This window comes from Terrapene carolina, unplaced genomic scaffold (genome assembly GCF_002925995.2).
Source record: "Terrapene carolina triunguis isolate 2854851 unplaced genomic scaffold, T_m_triunguis-2.0 Scaffold131, whole genome shotgun sequence".
NCBI lineage: Eukaryota > Metazoa > Chordata > Testudines > Emydidae > Terrapene > Terrapene triunguis.
In genome coordinates, this window is record NW_020664482.1 from 12,114,582 (window position 1) to 12,129,121 (window position 14,540).

Consider the following 14,540-nt stretch of genomic DNA (forward strand, 5'->3'; position numbering starts at 1 on the left):
TTGAATCATTTCAAAACTTCTGTTAAATGTTTTTTGGGGGGGAACTTGGCAATTTCAACAAAACAGCGTTTTCCAATGGAAAACCATTCATCGAAAAGGATTCAACCAGCTCTCGTCAGCACCTGACCGGTAGCTGTCCAAGTAAACCTACATTTTCAAATTGTAGCACTCCTGCTGAGCCATGTAAAATAGCCAATAGAATACTAACGCAATTCAAAGGTCTCGCCTTGTAAAGTACAGAATTACACATTTTTAAATTGGATGTAAAATGTATGCAGTGATATTAATTGTTAGATATTACAGTTGTACAAACAGCCAACCAGGTCATGACCCCATTATACTAGGTGCTGTGCAAACACAGCCTCTGCCCACAAAGTTATATCCAAGTAATAAAACTTACAAAAGAGGCCAAACAAACAAACAAAAAAACACCATTAGTTGGCCACATTCAAAACAACCTGAGATTCATGTATATTGTACCATAGTTTAGCATAAAGACTATAATCTTTAAATAATAAAAACACTTTGCATCCCAAAAGAACTTTAAAAATATGGATTTAGGCTCATGAGATGCCTACAAGGTATGTATCATGCCATTTTACAGATAGGTAAACTGAGGCATGGAGCAATTACCTGTTTTGCAAAAGATCACACACAGTGAGTCAGTAATAAAGGCAGAAATAGAACCCAGAGTCTCCCTGCCCTAACAACTGGACAACACACTCCCTTGCAATAGAAGGGGGGGGGGGAGAAACCAAGCAACAACATGCACTTAAGGAAGAAACAGGATATTAAGTGTCGCAGCTTTAAGTTTAGTCTACATAATGTACATGATGCTAATGGGGAGCTACATAAACATATTGCACAAAACCCTGCTCTCAGATCACTGAGGGGGTCTTGACTTCAATATTCTCTTGGCTTTATGCTCACCCCAAGCATATAGCTTATAAGAGGGCAACTGTTCACACATGATGTAGGTTTGGTTCAACCAAAATATAAACTTTTACCCTAGAGGTGTGATCCTACCAACACTCACACACAGGTAACATTGACTGCAGCAGAACTACTCACATGTCTGTGTATACAGGATAAAGAACTAGCTTAGTCCCTTATTGTCTCTGTAGCAAAGCAAGACTCACTGGCATAGCACCTCCTGCTGGTTATTCTGGGAATTAGCTCTTTTCCAGCCCAAAGCACCCTCTGCAGGCTGGTGTCTCACCTGCCCTAGGGCCCCCATGTGCCTCCCAGACCCTGGTGCCCCTTTTCCTCTGGGATCTGCCCCCAGCAGTAACCCACAGTCTGGGTCTCCCCTTCTAAGGGAACCCCCAACCCTCTCACCCACCTTGCCTCAGTGGCTACTGCCAGTCACCATCTAGCCTCCATTCACTGGGGCAGACTGCAGTCTGTCATGGCCACTCATCACTGGTAAGGAGGTTGGACCAGCTGCCGCTGCCTATCTCCGGGCTTGCTGCCTCTGCAACCCCAGTACCTGTTTTGGCCCTTTTAGCAAGGCCACCAGCCTGGGGATTTACAAGGCTGGAGCTCCCCATCTCCTCCTGCCTTTCCCCAGCCCTGCTCCATTCTCTGAGCAGCCAGGTCCTTCTTAATTGCCTGGCTCACAGCCCTTTTATAGGGCCAGCTGTGGCCTGATTGGGGCCTGGCCCCAGCTGTGGCTGCTTCCCCAGTCAGCCTCGCCTTTTTTTCAGAAGCGGGGCAACTGCCCCGCTACTGTCTCCATTACATAAGACAAAGGAAGTGTATTTTCTTCTAGATGGACAAGCCCCTACTTCTTCCCCACTATAAGCTGTAACAAAACAGACATTACAAAATCTAAGCAGTACCCCACCACTTACAAGATACATGGTGAACTGCATGGCTCAGTTTGCTCTTTAATGCATCTCATACCCCATCAGTGTGGGAATAGTTCAGGCTGCAATTTCTTTGGGCAGGGACCTTATCTTCATACTTGTCTCTAAATGCCTGGTGCACTGTGGGAGCTATAGAAATATTAATGATAAATAAAATGATTGTATTTTCCATCACTGGATCACAAATCCATGTAAGAGAGACAGATGTCATACATATCCACAAATCCATGTAAGAGACATAGAAGTAACATACAATCCACAAATCCATGTGAGAACCAAAGGCCAGAGGGAGAGTAAAACATTTTAGGTTGAACAGCTATGAGCATTATTGGCTAAATTCTGCCAGGCCATTCTTTTCCCGGGAAAGATAAAGCATAGTAAGTGAGTTATACATGTAGCCACATTTCCCATGCTTGTGTTGGCTGGAAACTCAAAGGCTAGGACGTGGTGATGCATTTAGCATAGCTTTTAAAAAAATGTTGACTGAAGGGCTATGTTCTGATCTCATTATGGGTATGACCCTGCTACCATTTATGTCAAGGGCAAAACTGCCACCGACTTCAGTAGCAGTAGGATCAGCATGAAAATGTACATGTGCAACTTCATTAGTTTTAATGGGAGAATAGATTAACTCTCGAGTTACTTTCCCTTTCTTTTTTTTTAGAGAGAGAAGGTGGAAGAGGTAATATCTTTGACTGGAGCAGCTTCTTAATTACCTCACCCACCTTGTCTTTCTAATGTCCTGGGGCCGACTCAGATACAACAACCCTGCAAACAACTTTCTTTTTTTGTCATTCACCACAAGAGGGAGCACAGAATTCACCTTCCTTATGCTTTCTGTTCTACAGAGCGAGCTAAGTTATGAGGATGCTCACGTTCTGCAATTATGTACAATGAAATCCAAAGACAGAGCTGACAATGCCCTCATTTGCACAGCAACCCACTAGTGGAGTGTGATAGGGTGCTCAGAGGGCCGGGTGGCCTAGCAGCTAGCACACCTGACTTCTGGCCCCTTGCTTCCCTGGCAGAGGTACCTGGTTCCTGACCTTAGGCTGGGAACCTTCTCTGGCCTCCACTTGCATCTGGACTTCAGCCCTTAAGGAGGTATGGTGGGGGGGCAGTGGCCCTCCCTCTCCACCAGATCCCAGCCCAGGGCCCTGTGTAAAGCAACATCGGCAGGGTCCTCCCAGCAAAGAGTCCAAATCCACTGCCCTGGGCAACTTCCTACTGTCCCTTCAGTTTGGGGCATGGCCCCGCTAGCACAAACAGTCTGTAGTGGCTTGACTCAAATGGCACCTCCTTGTGGACCTTTGGCAGCATCCTGCAGTAGCCGCGGGTCCCTCTGGATGGGGCAGATGTAAAATTGGAAGGGCCTCGCCCAAAATGTCTTTATAGACAAGTACAGTAAAAGCTTTGTTATTCGGCATGTTTGGGGGATGGGGGTGCCAGTTCATCAAAAATTTTGGTTAACTAAGAGTTATACTTACCAATGAAATACCAATTTTCAAAGAATTGGAATACAATAAGATGAATAAAGTATAAAATAGTAGACAGGTATTTCAATCCAGTAGTAGTATTGCACTGCAGAGGGGTTGGTTTCTTGAAGCATTTAGGTGTAAACAGGTAAAGTTTTCTATACAGCAGGTTATCTTATGACACTACATATCACAATGGGCAGCGCCTGGCGTACACCCAGATCACTAAAAATACACTTAGCACTAAAACTATACTGAACATAATTTAATCTTTCTTTGATGATTCAGAAGGCACTTCAGGATCTTGCCAGTGCCTCAGGGTCATCGTTGTCAACATCAATTATCATTGTAGAAGGTGTAGGAGATTGGGCTAGGATGACCAGACAGCAAGTATGAAAAATCGGGACGGAGGGTGGAGGGTAATAGGAACCTATATAAGAAAATGACCCAAAAATAGAGACTGTCCCTATAAAATCGGGACATCTGATCACCCTAGATTGGGCTGAATCTGTACTGACCCTACGACACACCCTGGAAGCTGCTTTTTTGAATAAATCCCTAATATCAGCTTGCTTACTTGTGTTCTGCCTCTTTTGCCTAAAAGTAGAGTGCAGAATGTGCAATTGCGTAACCTCCCAGGCAGTATACTAGTCCCCGTTACTAGATTGAAGATTCGTATTGGGAGATACCAGAAATGCCGGTTAATAGAGCTCTCTGGTTGAGAAAGTGCCAGATAACACAGCTTTTACTGTAGTACAGGCCACTCACTGCTGGGTGCTCCCCAGTCTCCCTCCGTCAGGGATGCAGTGCTTCTCCCTCAGCATCTCGCTTGGCCCTCAGGCTCGTAGAGAGGCGGAGCTGCCTCCTGCCTCTTCACCAGTCAGCCCTGAACTGCGCCAGGTTCTCTCCTTTTCTTCCCCCTCCAGGCCTGGCACTGGCTGCAGGTATAGTGGGGTGGGAGGGGGGTACGTCTACACTGCAATAGAACACCCACAGCTGGCCTGTGTCCTCGGACTCAGACTTGGGCTTTGGCTGCAGGGCTATAAAATTACAGAGCAGCCATCTGGGCTTGGACTGGAGCACAATTGCCGTTGCCTCCCAGAAGAGCTCTGTGCCGAGAAGACTTAGGAAATTGTTCCTGAAAAGTGGTAGAGAAGCACACGTTGATGGTACATTGGTAATATTTAATTGTACTCCTCTCTTTGGTCTCCAGAGATTCCCTCCAGTGAAACGCTTCAACTGGCATTCAAGGTACTCAAGAGAAACAATTGCTATATTGGATTTTTTTTAATCATAAGTTACTATTTTAATTGCAGTACTCCGGCCCACCCAGGATTTGGGCTCCCTTTGCTCTGGGGGCTGCACCAGGAGCCCCGGGCGCACACACTGCATATGTGTCTACAGTAAAATAAACACATACAAAGACTGGCTAACGGGTGAAGGCAGAGTCCATCAGGACTATTCAGTGCTGCCCAAAAACCCACCCACATTCATGTTAAGGAGCTTTCAGATTCATTGCAATAGTAAGACACGAGACGCACACAGGTGTAGATAACTAGTGTATGCGTGGGGTAGGTGGAAGAAGGAGAGATTCCTTTCAACCACCCTAAGCATGCAATGATCTTTTAGAAATACATTTCCCTATAAATAGTCCCCTAGAAGGATACTCCCCTGAATATCCTGTTGTATAGTTATGTATGATTAAGCTCTCCGTGTTTGGAACAATTCCATGGTACCATTTCTCTTCTATACCCTTTTAAGGCTTTTCTTTTTAACAGCTACCATTAAATGAAAATGATAAAACATCTCCGTTCTAAGCTCTTACAGAGCGTTATTGACATGGCTTTGATGTCACTGATGCAGAATGATGACTAAGGTCCCAATTCAGGAAAGCATTTAAGAAGATTGATTTCAATGGGAAAACATAGATTCTATTCTACTCGATTCTGATTCTTATACCACACTCATGCCCATAGTATCAAATGCTTAAAGTTAAGCACATGCTTAAGTGCTTTGCTGGATAGGGATGGATTTATTCAGATGCTTAAAGTTAAGCGCTCTGCTTACTCGTGTACTCATTGCCTTTTGGATAATTTGGTCATAATTAAGGCTAAGATTGTGTCATGGTTATTTTTAGTAAAAGTCATGGACAGGTCACAGGCAATAAACAAAAATTCACAGAAGCCGTGACCTGTCCGTGACTTTTGCTGCTGCAACTCCATGGTTTCCCCCGCCACCGTGGTGGCTGGGAGCTATGGGGTTCCCCTCTGCCCATGGCACCTGGAAGCTACAGGGGCCCCTCCACCCACATTGGCTGGGAGCTGCAGGGTGACCATATTGCCCAAAGAGAAAATGGGACACCCCAGCCACTCGCCCAAGGCATCCCACTGCCCCCGCCCCGCCCCCCACGCGAGGCTATTGCCCGTCGCTGTAACCCTGCCAGGGCCACGCTGGCTGCCAGCTCCAGAGTCCCACGGGGCTGAAGCAGAGAATGTCACGGAGCCTCTGGAAGTCCCGGATTTCGCGACTTCCATGACCTCCGTGACATAAACGCAGCCTTACTCATAATTGGTATATATATGAAAATGAACCTCGGCATCTGATAAATGGCTATGCACTTTTTAAAAAAAAAAACTTATGAAACAAAACAAATTATAGACCAGTGGGAAATTCCATTTCTTTTGTAATTTTCCTGCTGAAATTTGAGATGCCATTCTGACTTTTAGACCCAATTTTGTTTGATATTAGATATTAAAACCAACCTTCAAAAATATTTTAAGTAGCAGCCTCCAGACACCTGTGTGTTTTAGATGCGGTTTTGTTACCCATCAGTATGAGTTTAAACTAAATCTAGGCTTCAGTATATATCAGAAGTAAAGGCAATGAAGTCAAGGAAGTTATACACGTGTAAAAGTGATGCCAGAGGAGGCTCGGACTCAATACCTTTATTTGCCCAGCAGAGGGAGCGTACAAATGCAATACGTATGGAAGTGTTGGGTGTGCTTCACCAGTCTCATTTAATTAAAGATGCATAAAGGGACAGTAATCACTCGGAAATGCAACACGCATAATGGCACAACAAGAATCCAACTAAATGCTACAAATCAATCCTTCTTGCAATAGCCTTTCCAACTTGCAACAAGTGTTGTAAGGTTAATTGTAATCATCTGAATATTTATTGATTATGAAAGAAATTCAGTTAGATGCTTGTAGCTGTTCAACATACTGTTTTATATTTAACTTTATCAGGTTAATATAGCAAAAAAGCGGCCTATGTTTACCAAGTATCAGGGGGTAGCCGTGTTAGTCTGTATCCACAAAAACAACGAGGAGTCTGGTGGCACCTTAAAGACTAACAGATTTATTTGGGCATAAGCTTTCGTGGGTAAAAAACCCATCTGATGCATCTGAAGAAGTGGGTTTTTACCCACGAAAGCTTATGCCCAAATAAATCTGTTAGTCTTTAAGGTGCCACCAGATTCCTCGTTGTTTCTATATTTATCATTATTGTAACAATATTTAAAAGTTAATTGGTATTAATATTTATAAAGCGGCCCTTAAAAGGAGAGGAAGGCTGGTCCGGTGGCTAAGGTGCTAACCTGGGACTTGGCAGAGCTCAGTTCAGTTTCCTCCTGTGCCCCGACTTTTTGGGTGAGTCACAGGCTACGTCTTCACTACGGGGGGGGTCGATTTAAGATACGCAAATTCAGCTACGCGAATAGCGTAGCTGAATTCGACGTATCGCAGCCGACTTACCCCGCTGGGAGGACGGCGGCAAAATCAACCTCCGCGGCTTCCCGTCGACGGCTCTTACTCCCACCTTCGCTGGTGGAGTAAGAGCGTCGATTCGGGGATCGATTGTCGCGTCCTGACGGGACGCGATAAATCGATCCCCGAGAGGTCGATTTCTACCCGCCGATTCAGGCGAGTAGTGTAGACCTAGCCACAATCACTCTGTGGCTCAGTCCCTCATCTGTAAAATGAGGCTAATCGCATATGGTGTGGTGAAGATGAATACATTAAAAAAATTGTGAGGCACTCAGATACTACAGTTATGCGGGTCAGATGGGCGACACTGCAAAAAAAAACCTGTGACACCAAGTCTCAGAACCTGCATCAATTGACTCACTCTACGGGGCTAAAAACAACAGTGTAGACATTCCTTGGGTTGGAGCCCAGGCTCTGAAAACCAGCCATGGGGATGGGTCTCAGAGCCCAGGCTCCAGCCTGAGAACATCTGCACTGTTATTTCTAACCCCGTAGCATGAGCCCCATGAGCCTGAATCAGGTGACCAGGGGCTCTGAGACTCGCTGCCGCGGGGTTTTTTGGTGCTGTGTAGTGGTACCCTAGCAGAATAAAAGCCAGTGTGTTTACCAAGCCTTATCATCATTTGTGCCGTGGCCCCTAGGAGGGATCAGGCCCCATTGAGCTAGGCATGTCACATCCATATTACAAAATAACAGTCCCTTTCCCAAAAGAGTTTATAGTCTTTGGCCTCTGTCTACAATGGAACTACTCAAAGTAGGAAAGTTAAGCATGTGCATAAGTGTTTGCAGGATCAGGGCCTAAGGATATAACTACCATAGAGTAGTATATGAGATGGCCTGGTTATTTCCTGTTCTACTTATACAGAGAAACATTGGGGAGCCTCAGACGCCGCTGTATGGCAACTGCTGATAAATGCTGCATTTTTTTTAACCACAACCACTGTGACTAGAAAATTTGTTATACCAATAGAATAAAAACCAGCAGGATCTTATTAAGAGGGATAAGGCAAAGATGCCACATTTATTGTAAATATAACGATAAAGCAAAAGATAAAAGTAAACAACGTTGTTTGACTACTTATTCCTATCACTACTTATTCCTTATACACACAGAGATAGATAGATAGATAGATTCATTCACACAATCATTCATTCAAGTTCTGTATAGGTGTTATAGTTACCAGCCTAGAAGTTGCTCATGCCAAGTTACTGGCCAGCTAGCTTGGTCATGAGGATGGAGCAGAGTCTGTGTCAGATGCATCTGATGCTCCTGGAGGTTGGCAGCAGAACCAGAGAGACTCAAAGTCCTCAGTCTTGAGAGTCCATTCTTATAGGATTTAATTCCTATGTTAGTCTATGGGAGCTGTTTCATCCTGCTGTTGCTGACTCAATCAGCAGATGGCACATTCCTGTCCAAAGTGGCACATTCCTGGTGGCTCCACATTGTCCGAAGTTTGTGTTTCTCATCCTTCCAGGTGATGGGGTGAATCCCAGTTTACCCTCCGGGGGTTTTCTGGTCATCCACTTGACACACATTCTTCAGCCGATGGATACTTTCTTTCTAGGCTGGCACCTCCCTAACCATCCATATATATCAAGCATTCATCAGCATACATTCCATACCTTAACCATATTTTAATTTACTGTCTCCACCACTTTCAGAGTGTGTGCTAATTCATTTGAGACTCCCGGCCCTTTAATTACAGAGGGTGGGGGGGTCTGTCCTAGGAGCCCTTGAATGAAGTGAAAGTCACTTAACAGCTTACAGTGTTTGTTTACATTGTATCAATTACTTCAAGAACAAAGTCAGTTAACTTGTTTGTAAGTTTTACATAGTAGTAAAGTATCTTTCACAGGATAGATATAATCAATGGTTTCTACAGACAGTAGCTTACAAGTTTTAACAGAAGACCCAAGAGATTTTTGTACTTGGTGAAACTGTTGGATTTTAAAGTGTGGGGGACAAATTATGAGGGGGTCACTGTCACTTGGGGGAATCACTGTTAGTACCTTCTTTAATATCCCTACAAATTCATTCCTAGAACAAAAAGGGTCACCTAAAAGAGAATCATATTTTCAGTGTTTATTCTGAAACAAAACAAGGCTCAGCTTTAAGAGTTAAAAGAAATTATTTAGGAAATAGAAGTAATTTTACAAATTATTGTGCATGCATCAGAAGAGCAATATTATAATAGTAATAAAACCCAGCTCTTGTATAGTGCTTTTCACCAGTAGAACTCGAAGCACTTTTCAAATGAAGTGTCATTAGCCCCATTTTACAGATGGGGAAACTGAGGCACCGAGCAGTAATGTGACTTGCCCAAGGTCACCTAGCAGGCCAATAGCAGAGCCAGGAGCAGAACCCAGCTCTCCTGAGTCCCAGATCCATGCTCTACCCACTAAGCTATTATAAAAAGGACCTTAGAACAAATTGGTGATTATATCATTGCATTACGTTTCTTTATTTGGGAGGGCATAAGCACATTAGAAGAAGAGCATCTTGACAGCACCCCATACATGATGTTTCCCAGGGTTTTTCTTATACTGAAAGATTATTCTGTCTTTACCCATTAACACAGTGAAGCCAGTCTATTAAACTTATTAATATTCCAGCATAATTTCAAATGTGATAAGTTTTGTGCAGGCAAGAGTATTGAATAAACAGTAACCAAATATGATCTAATTGTCCAATTCTCTCCTTTCTATGTCACTGTATTCATACTGTATACATTTAAAAAAATGACGAATTAATCACTTTCAGTAGCCACTAGACTATTGGTAACTTCTCATTGGACAAGAAAACATTGCCCGAAATTAGAGTATCTACTTTGCACTGGAGTAAATGATTACACACAGTGCAGGGCAAGAGAGTCTTGCCCATACGCTCACCTTGATGCGTGCACGTAACTCCCACTAACATTAATAGGAATTGCATGCATCAATCTGTCTTTATATTTCATGGTTCCTGTATCTCAAACACCCTTATTGCAACAGGTTAGATGGAGAAATGAATTAAACAATCCTTTTCACTTCTTGAACCAGATTCACAAGTTGCAAGGAATTTGAAAAGCTCATTCTTTCTTGCACACATCACAAGAATCATCATACAGTTACTCATCCCATTATTTTGGAATATTAATAAGTTTAACAGAATGACTTGGCTGTGTTAATAAGTAAAGACAGAATTATCTCAGTTTAAGAAAATCCCTGAAAACCGTTCTCCGGAGTGGCCCATACTGCAGCTGGCATGTTTAGCAGAGTGTCAACTAAACCTTTATCCTCTGAAGAATTATTTTGTCATTGGCCAGAGGGAGTTAGAGAAAGCCACAAAAATTAAACACGTTCAGAATATAAAAATGCATGGGGAAAGTAATAGTTCATATATACCTCAAAGCAGCAAAATAAAGGTTATAACATGAGTAATACAAGTGGGCACTGTATTTGCTGTCTGCTTGGAGAAGACTGTCTATAAAAATGTTTGCCACTCCCCTGTGTGTATGTCTCTCCCCCTTATATATTTGTTTTTCAGTGTCATTTACAACATCATGAAAAACTCACGTCCAGGAAGAGATGCAGTGTTGTAAAAACATGCAAGTGCCCTTGAGTTGAGGATCAGGAGGAACTGATTTTGGAGTATGCAATATTCATCACACACAGGCTTTTTACATTCCTATGAGTGGGATAGAGTTCTGTTTTAATATATTTATGATGAAATACGTTTAATCTGTATTTAAGTACACAAACCATGGCCCTTTGGTACAAACAAGGATTGAAGAGAGAGCTTCTAATACTGAAACGTGTGAAAAATGAGAAATGGCAGAGAATTCATTAGACTACAGGAATTAAATAGTAAATATCTCTCCACAGACTGCTGCCACGATATCCATGTATGGTGACTTAAATAGAAATTACAATTAGTGAGGAAAGAGGTGATTAACTAATGCACAAGTTGATGGTAGTAAAACCAAAAGTTAAGCAAGAATGAGAAATAATCGCAAAAGCTGATGTTACAGGCCAAGATAAAGACTTCCTTCTCTGACATGCAAGCTGAGAAGCCAAGAGGAGGATCTTCTTTTAGCTTCCAGGAGTGGCTCCATTAGGTGGCAGCAGAAATAAGCTGTTACCCTCTAGGTAGATTAGCCAATAGGCAGGGACATAGCCCCCGCTTCACAAATGCATTACACATCCAGAGTGAAAGGCCAGTTTTTGGAGAGGGGCTTTTAAGACTTTCCATGCCACAAACTGCAGACAGCAGAGCAGATCACCTGAATTTCCATGAGTCTCGAAGCATCCTAAAGAAATGATGGTTTTCACACAAAGTGTCCTTGGACAAATTCTGCAAGGAATTAGAAGTAATGATTTTTTTTCAGCATCATGCAAACACTTTGCTGCTGTTCCAAAATCATGTGTAAGGCACACATACACACACACCCCAAAATAAAGAGACTGGCTTTAGAATCATGACATTTCTTTACAAATAATAAATGCAGGATCCTTTTTATTTGCCTTTTGGTTTTTTAAGCCCTAGGATCACACTCAGATCACATTTTCAAGCTTTTCTTAAAAACAATCAGAGCTAGAAAAAAAACTTTATGAAAGCTTCTCACCTCATCACTCGTGTCCAGGAGATGGAGCTTTAAAACACCAAAAATTGTGAGATTTGTGATAAAAATTGCAAGAGTTGTCAATACTACAAACAGCTATTCACATTTCACCTTGGTCACGTCTACACTACAAACTATGGTCAACACAAGTTAAGTTGGCATAATGCCACAGTTAGTATATCGCTGTAGTGGGGTGGCACCCACCTCTCGCAAGCACCCCTGGCCGGGGGAGTGTCTGCACTCTCTTAATCTGTGGTGACCTGTGTCAGGTGGTTTTTCAGGCGGGTTTTCAGTGACTCAGCCCTCCAGCCGAGTTACACACACAGTCTATACGTGAAACAAAACAGACCCCTTTGAAGGTATACAGTCCAACAGAAGCCTATCCCAGTACCCCTCTGTTGGTATCTCTGTAGCCCTCCCCGGGCTCAGTCTTTAAACATCCCAGCCCTGGTATGGGGCCATATCCCCAGGTCTTCCTCACTGGAGGCACTGTCTTCGCCCACTCTGGGACTTACTGGTCCAAGCTCTCCAGCTGGGCCACTAAACCATCTGATCCTTTTCCAGGAATGTTTCACAGTTCATTATTCAGCCCCTTCTCAACTCTCTTCCTTGGGGCTTAAACCACTTCCCTAGTGTTTGGAGGGGGGGTGGCAGGCCCACCCATTACTCCAGGGCCCACCCTAGATCTGCTGCTCCTTCAGCCAGCCAGGAACACTTTCCTCACTGCTCCAGCTCCAGGCAGAAACTGACTGTCTCTAGCGCTGCTGCTCCTTTAATACGGTCCTCCTGGGTCCGACTGGCTGCTTTCCCTGCAGCCTCTCTGGGCTGCTTGGAGGACTCATCTCCACTGCTCCTTTCTGAGACAGAGTGTGGCGAGACCAAGAGGCCTCCATCAGGGGGCCTCTGGGTCTAATACACCCTGTCACAATTGCTTTTGCACATGCATGCATACTTGACTCCTTGAGTCAATGATACGCGTACTCACCAGGAATGTGTGTGTCAGTGCAGAGCGCCATGGGTAGGTATCCCAGTGTGCAACTCAGTACACTGTCTTTTGGGAAATTTTGGCAATTCATGGTGGGGCAGAAACGAGTTGCTCAGGAGTAACTGGGAGCAAGTTCCCATTATGCAACTTACTCCATCCATAATGCCATCCATATCCCATAATTTTCGTGTCTTTTTTTAAAAACAAATCTCACAAAAGCCACATGAAACGGCTGTCTGCCATCTCTGGCAAAAAGCATGGAGCCTGCACAGCTCTGCACTACTGTCAGGAGCATTACAAACACAGGATGAACGATCCTCTTGTAGTTCCAGAGCCGCAGGAAGAACTGCAGCGGTGAGGGACGTGACATAATTTTGTGGAGGACACAGTGAAAACCAATTCAAGGCGGTTGGTGGCTTTCACGGAGTGGCTGCAGACGGTGGAGCAGCACTTCTGGGCCCAAGAAAAGGGCACTGACTGGTAGGATTGCATCATAAGGCAGGTTTGGGACGACAAACCATGGCTGCAGAACTTCCAGATGTGAAAGGCCACATTCCTGGCTCTGTGTGCCGAGCTCACCCCAGCCCTCCAGCGCAGGGACATCAGGATGACAGCTGCACTGACAAGTGACGATTGCTTTGTGGAAACTTGCAATGCATGATTGCTACCAGTCAGTGGGAAATCATTTTGGAGTTGGAAAATTCGCATTGGGGGCTGTTGTCATGCAAATATGTAGGACTGTGACACTTAGTAATGTGCAGGCCATAGTGGATGGATTTGCAGCAATGGGGTTCCCGAACAGTGGTGTGGTGAAAGACAGCACCCACATCCTTATTTTGGCACCAGCCCACTTTGCTACAGAGTACATCGACAGAAAGGACTTCCTTTCTATGCTTATTCAACCACTGATGGATCACCAGGGATGCTTCTCCAATATCTGTGTTGGCTGGTCAAGGAAGGTGTATGACACTCGCATCTTTAAGAGCACAGGACTGTTCAGAAAGCTGTGAGCAGGGACATTCTTTCCCAACCAGCAGATTACCATTGGGGATGTTGAAATGCCAATAGGGAGCCTGAGGAGCCCTGCCTACCCCTTGCTCTCCTGGCACATGAAGCCGTACACCAGCCACCTCAACAGCACCAAGGAAAGAGTCGCCTATCGGCTCAGCAGGTGCAGAATGACAGTTGAACGTGTCTTTGGTAGATTGAAGGGGCGCTAGCGTTGTTTACTCATCGGATTGGATCTCAATGAAAAAACGATCCCAAAGGTTATAGCTTCATGTTGTATCCTGCCCAGTATCTGTAAGGCAAAGGGGTAAAAGTTGCTGCCAGGGTGGAGAGCAGAGGTAGAGCAGCTGCCTGCTGAGTTTGCACAGCCAGACACCAGGGTTATTAGAAGAGCTCAACGCGGAGCTATGCAGCTGAGATGGCCTTGAAAGAGCTTTTTGACAGTCAGCCACAGTAATGTGGTGTGGTGAACTGTGCTCTGCCTGGCCCTGCAGTTCTGGGGGCTGTTAGGAATTGTGTGGTGCTTGGTGTACATTTATGAATATAACCCTGTCTGGTAATGCACCAATTAATTTTGCAGTGTTTGCTATATATTCATAATTATAACTCTGTGTTTGTCACTGATCCTGTGAGTTCTGGTGCCCTGTACAATAACAAGTAGTGGGCACTTTCAGTAGTGCCTGGCATTCTGCAGCATATTTTGTGAAATAATAAAGATAAATTATTTACCAAAAAATAGATTTTATTGCATATCAAAACCAGTGCAAAATTCCAACATGCAATTAAAAAACAAATACAATAAAAACTTCTGAAATAAATTAACAGAACTTAA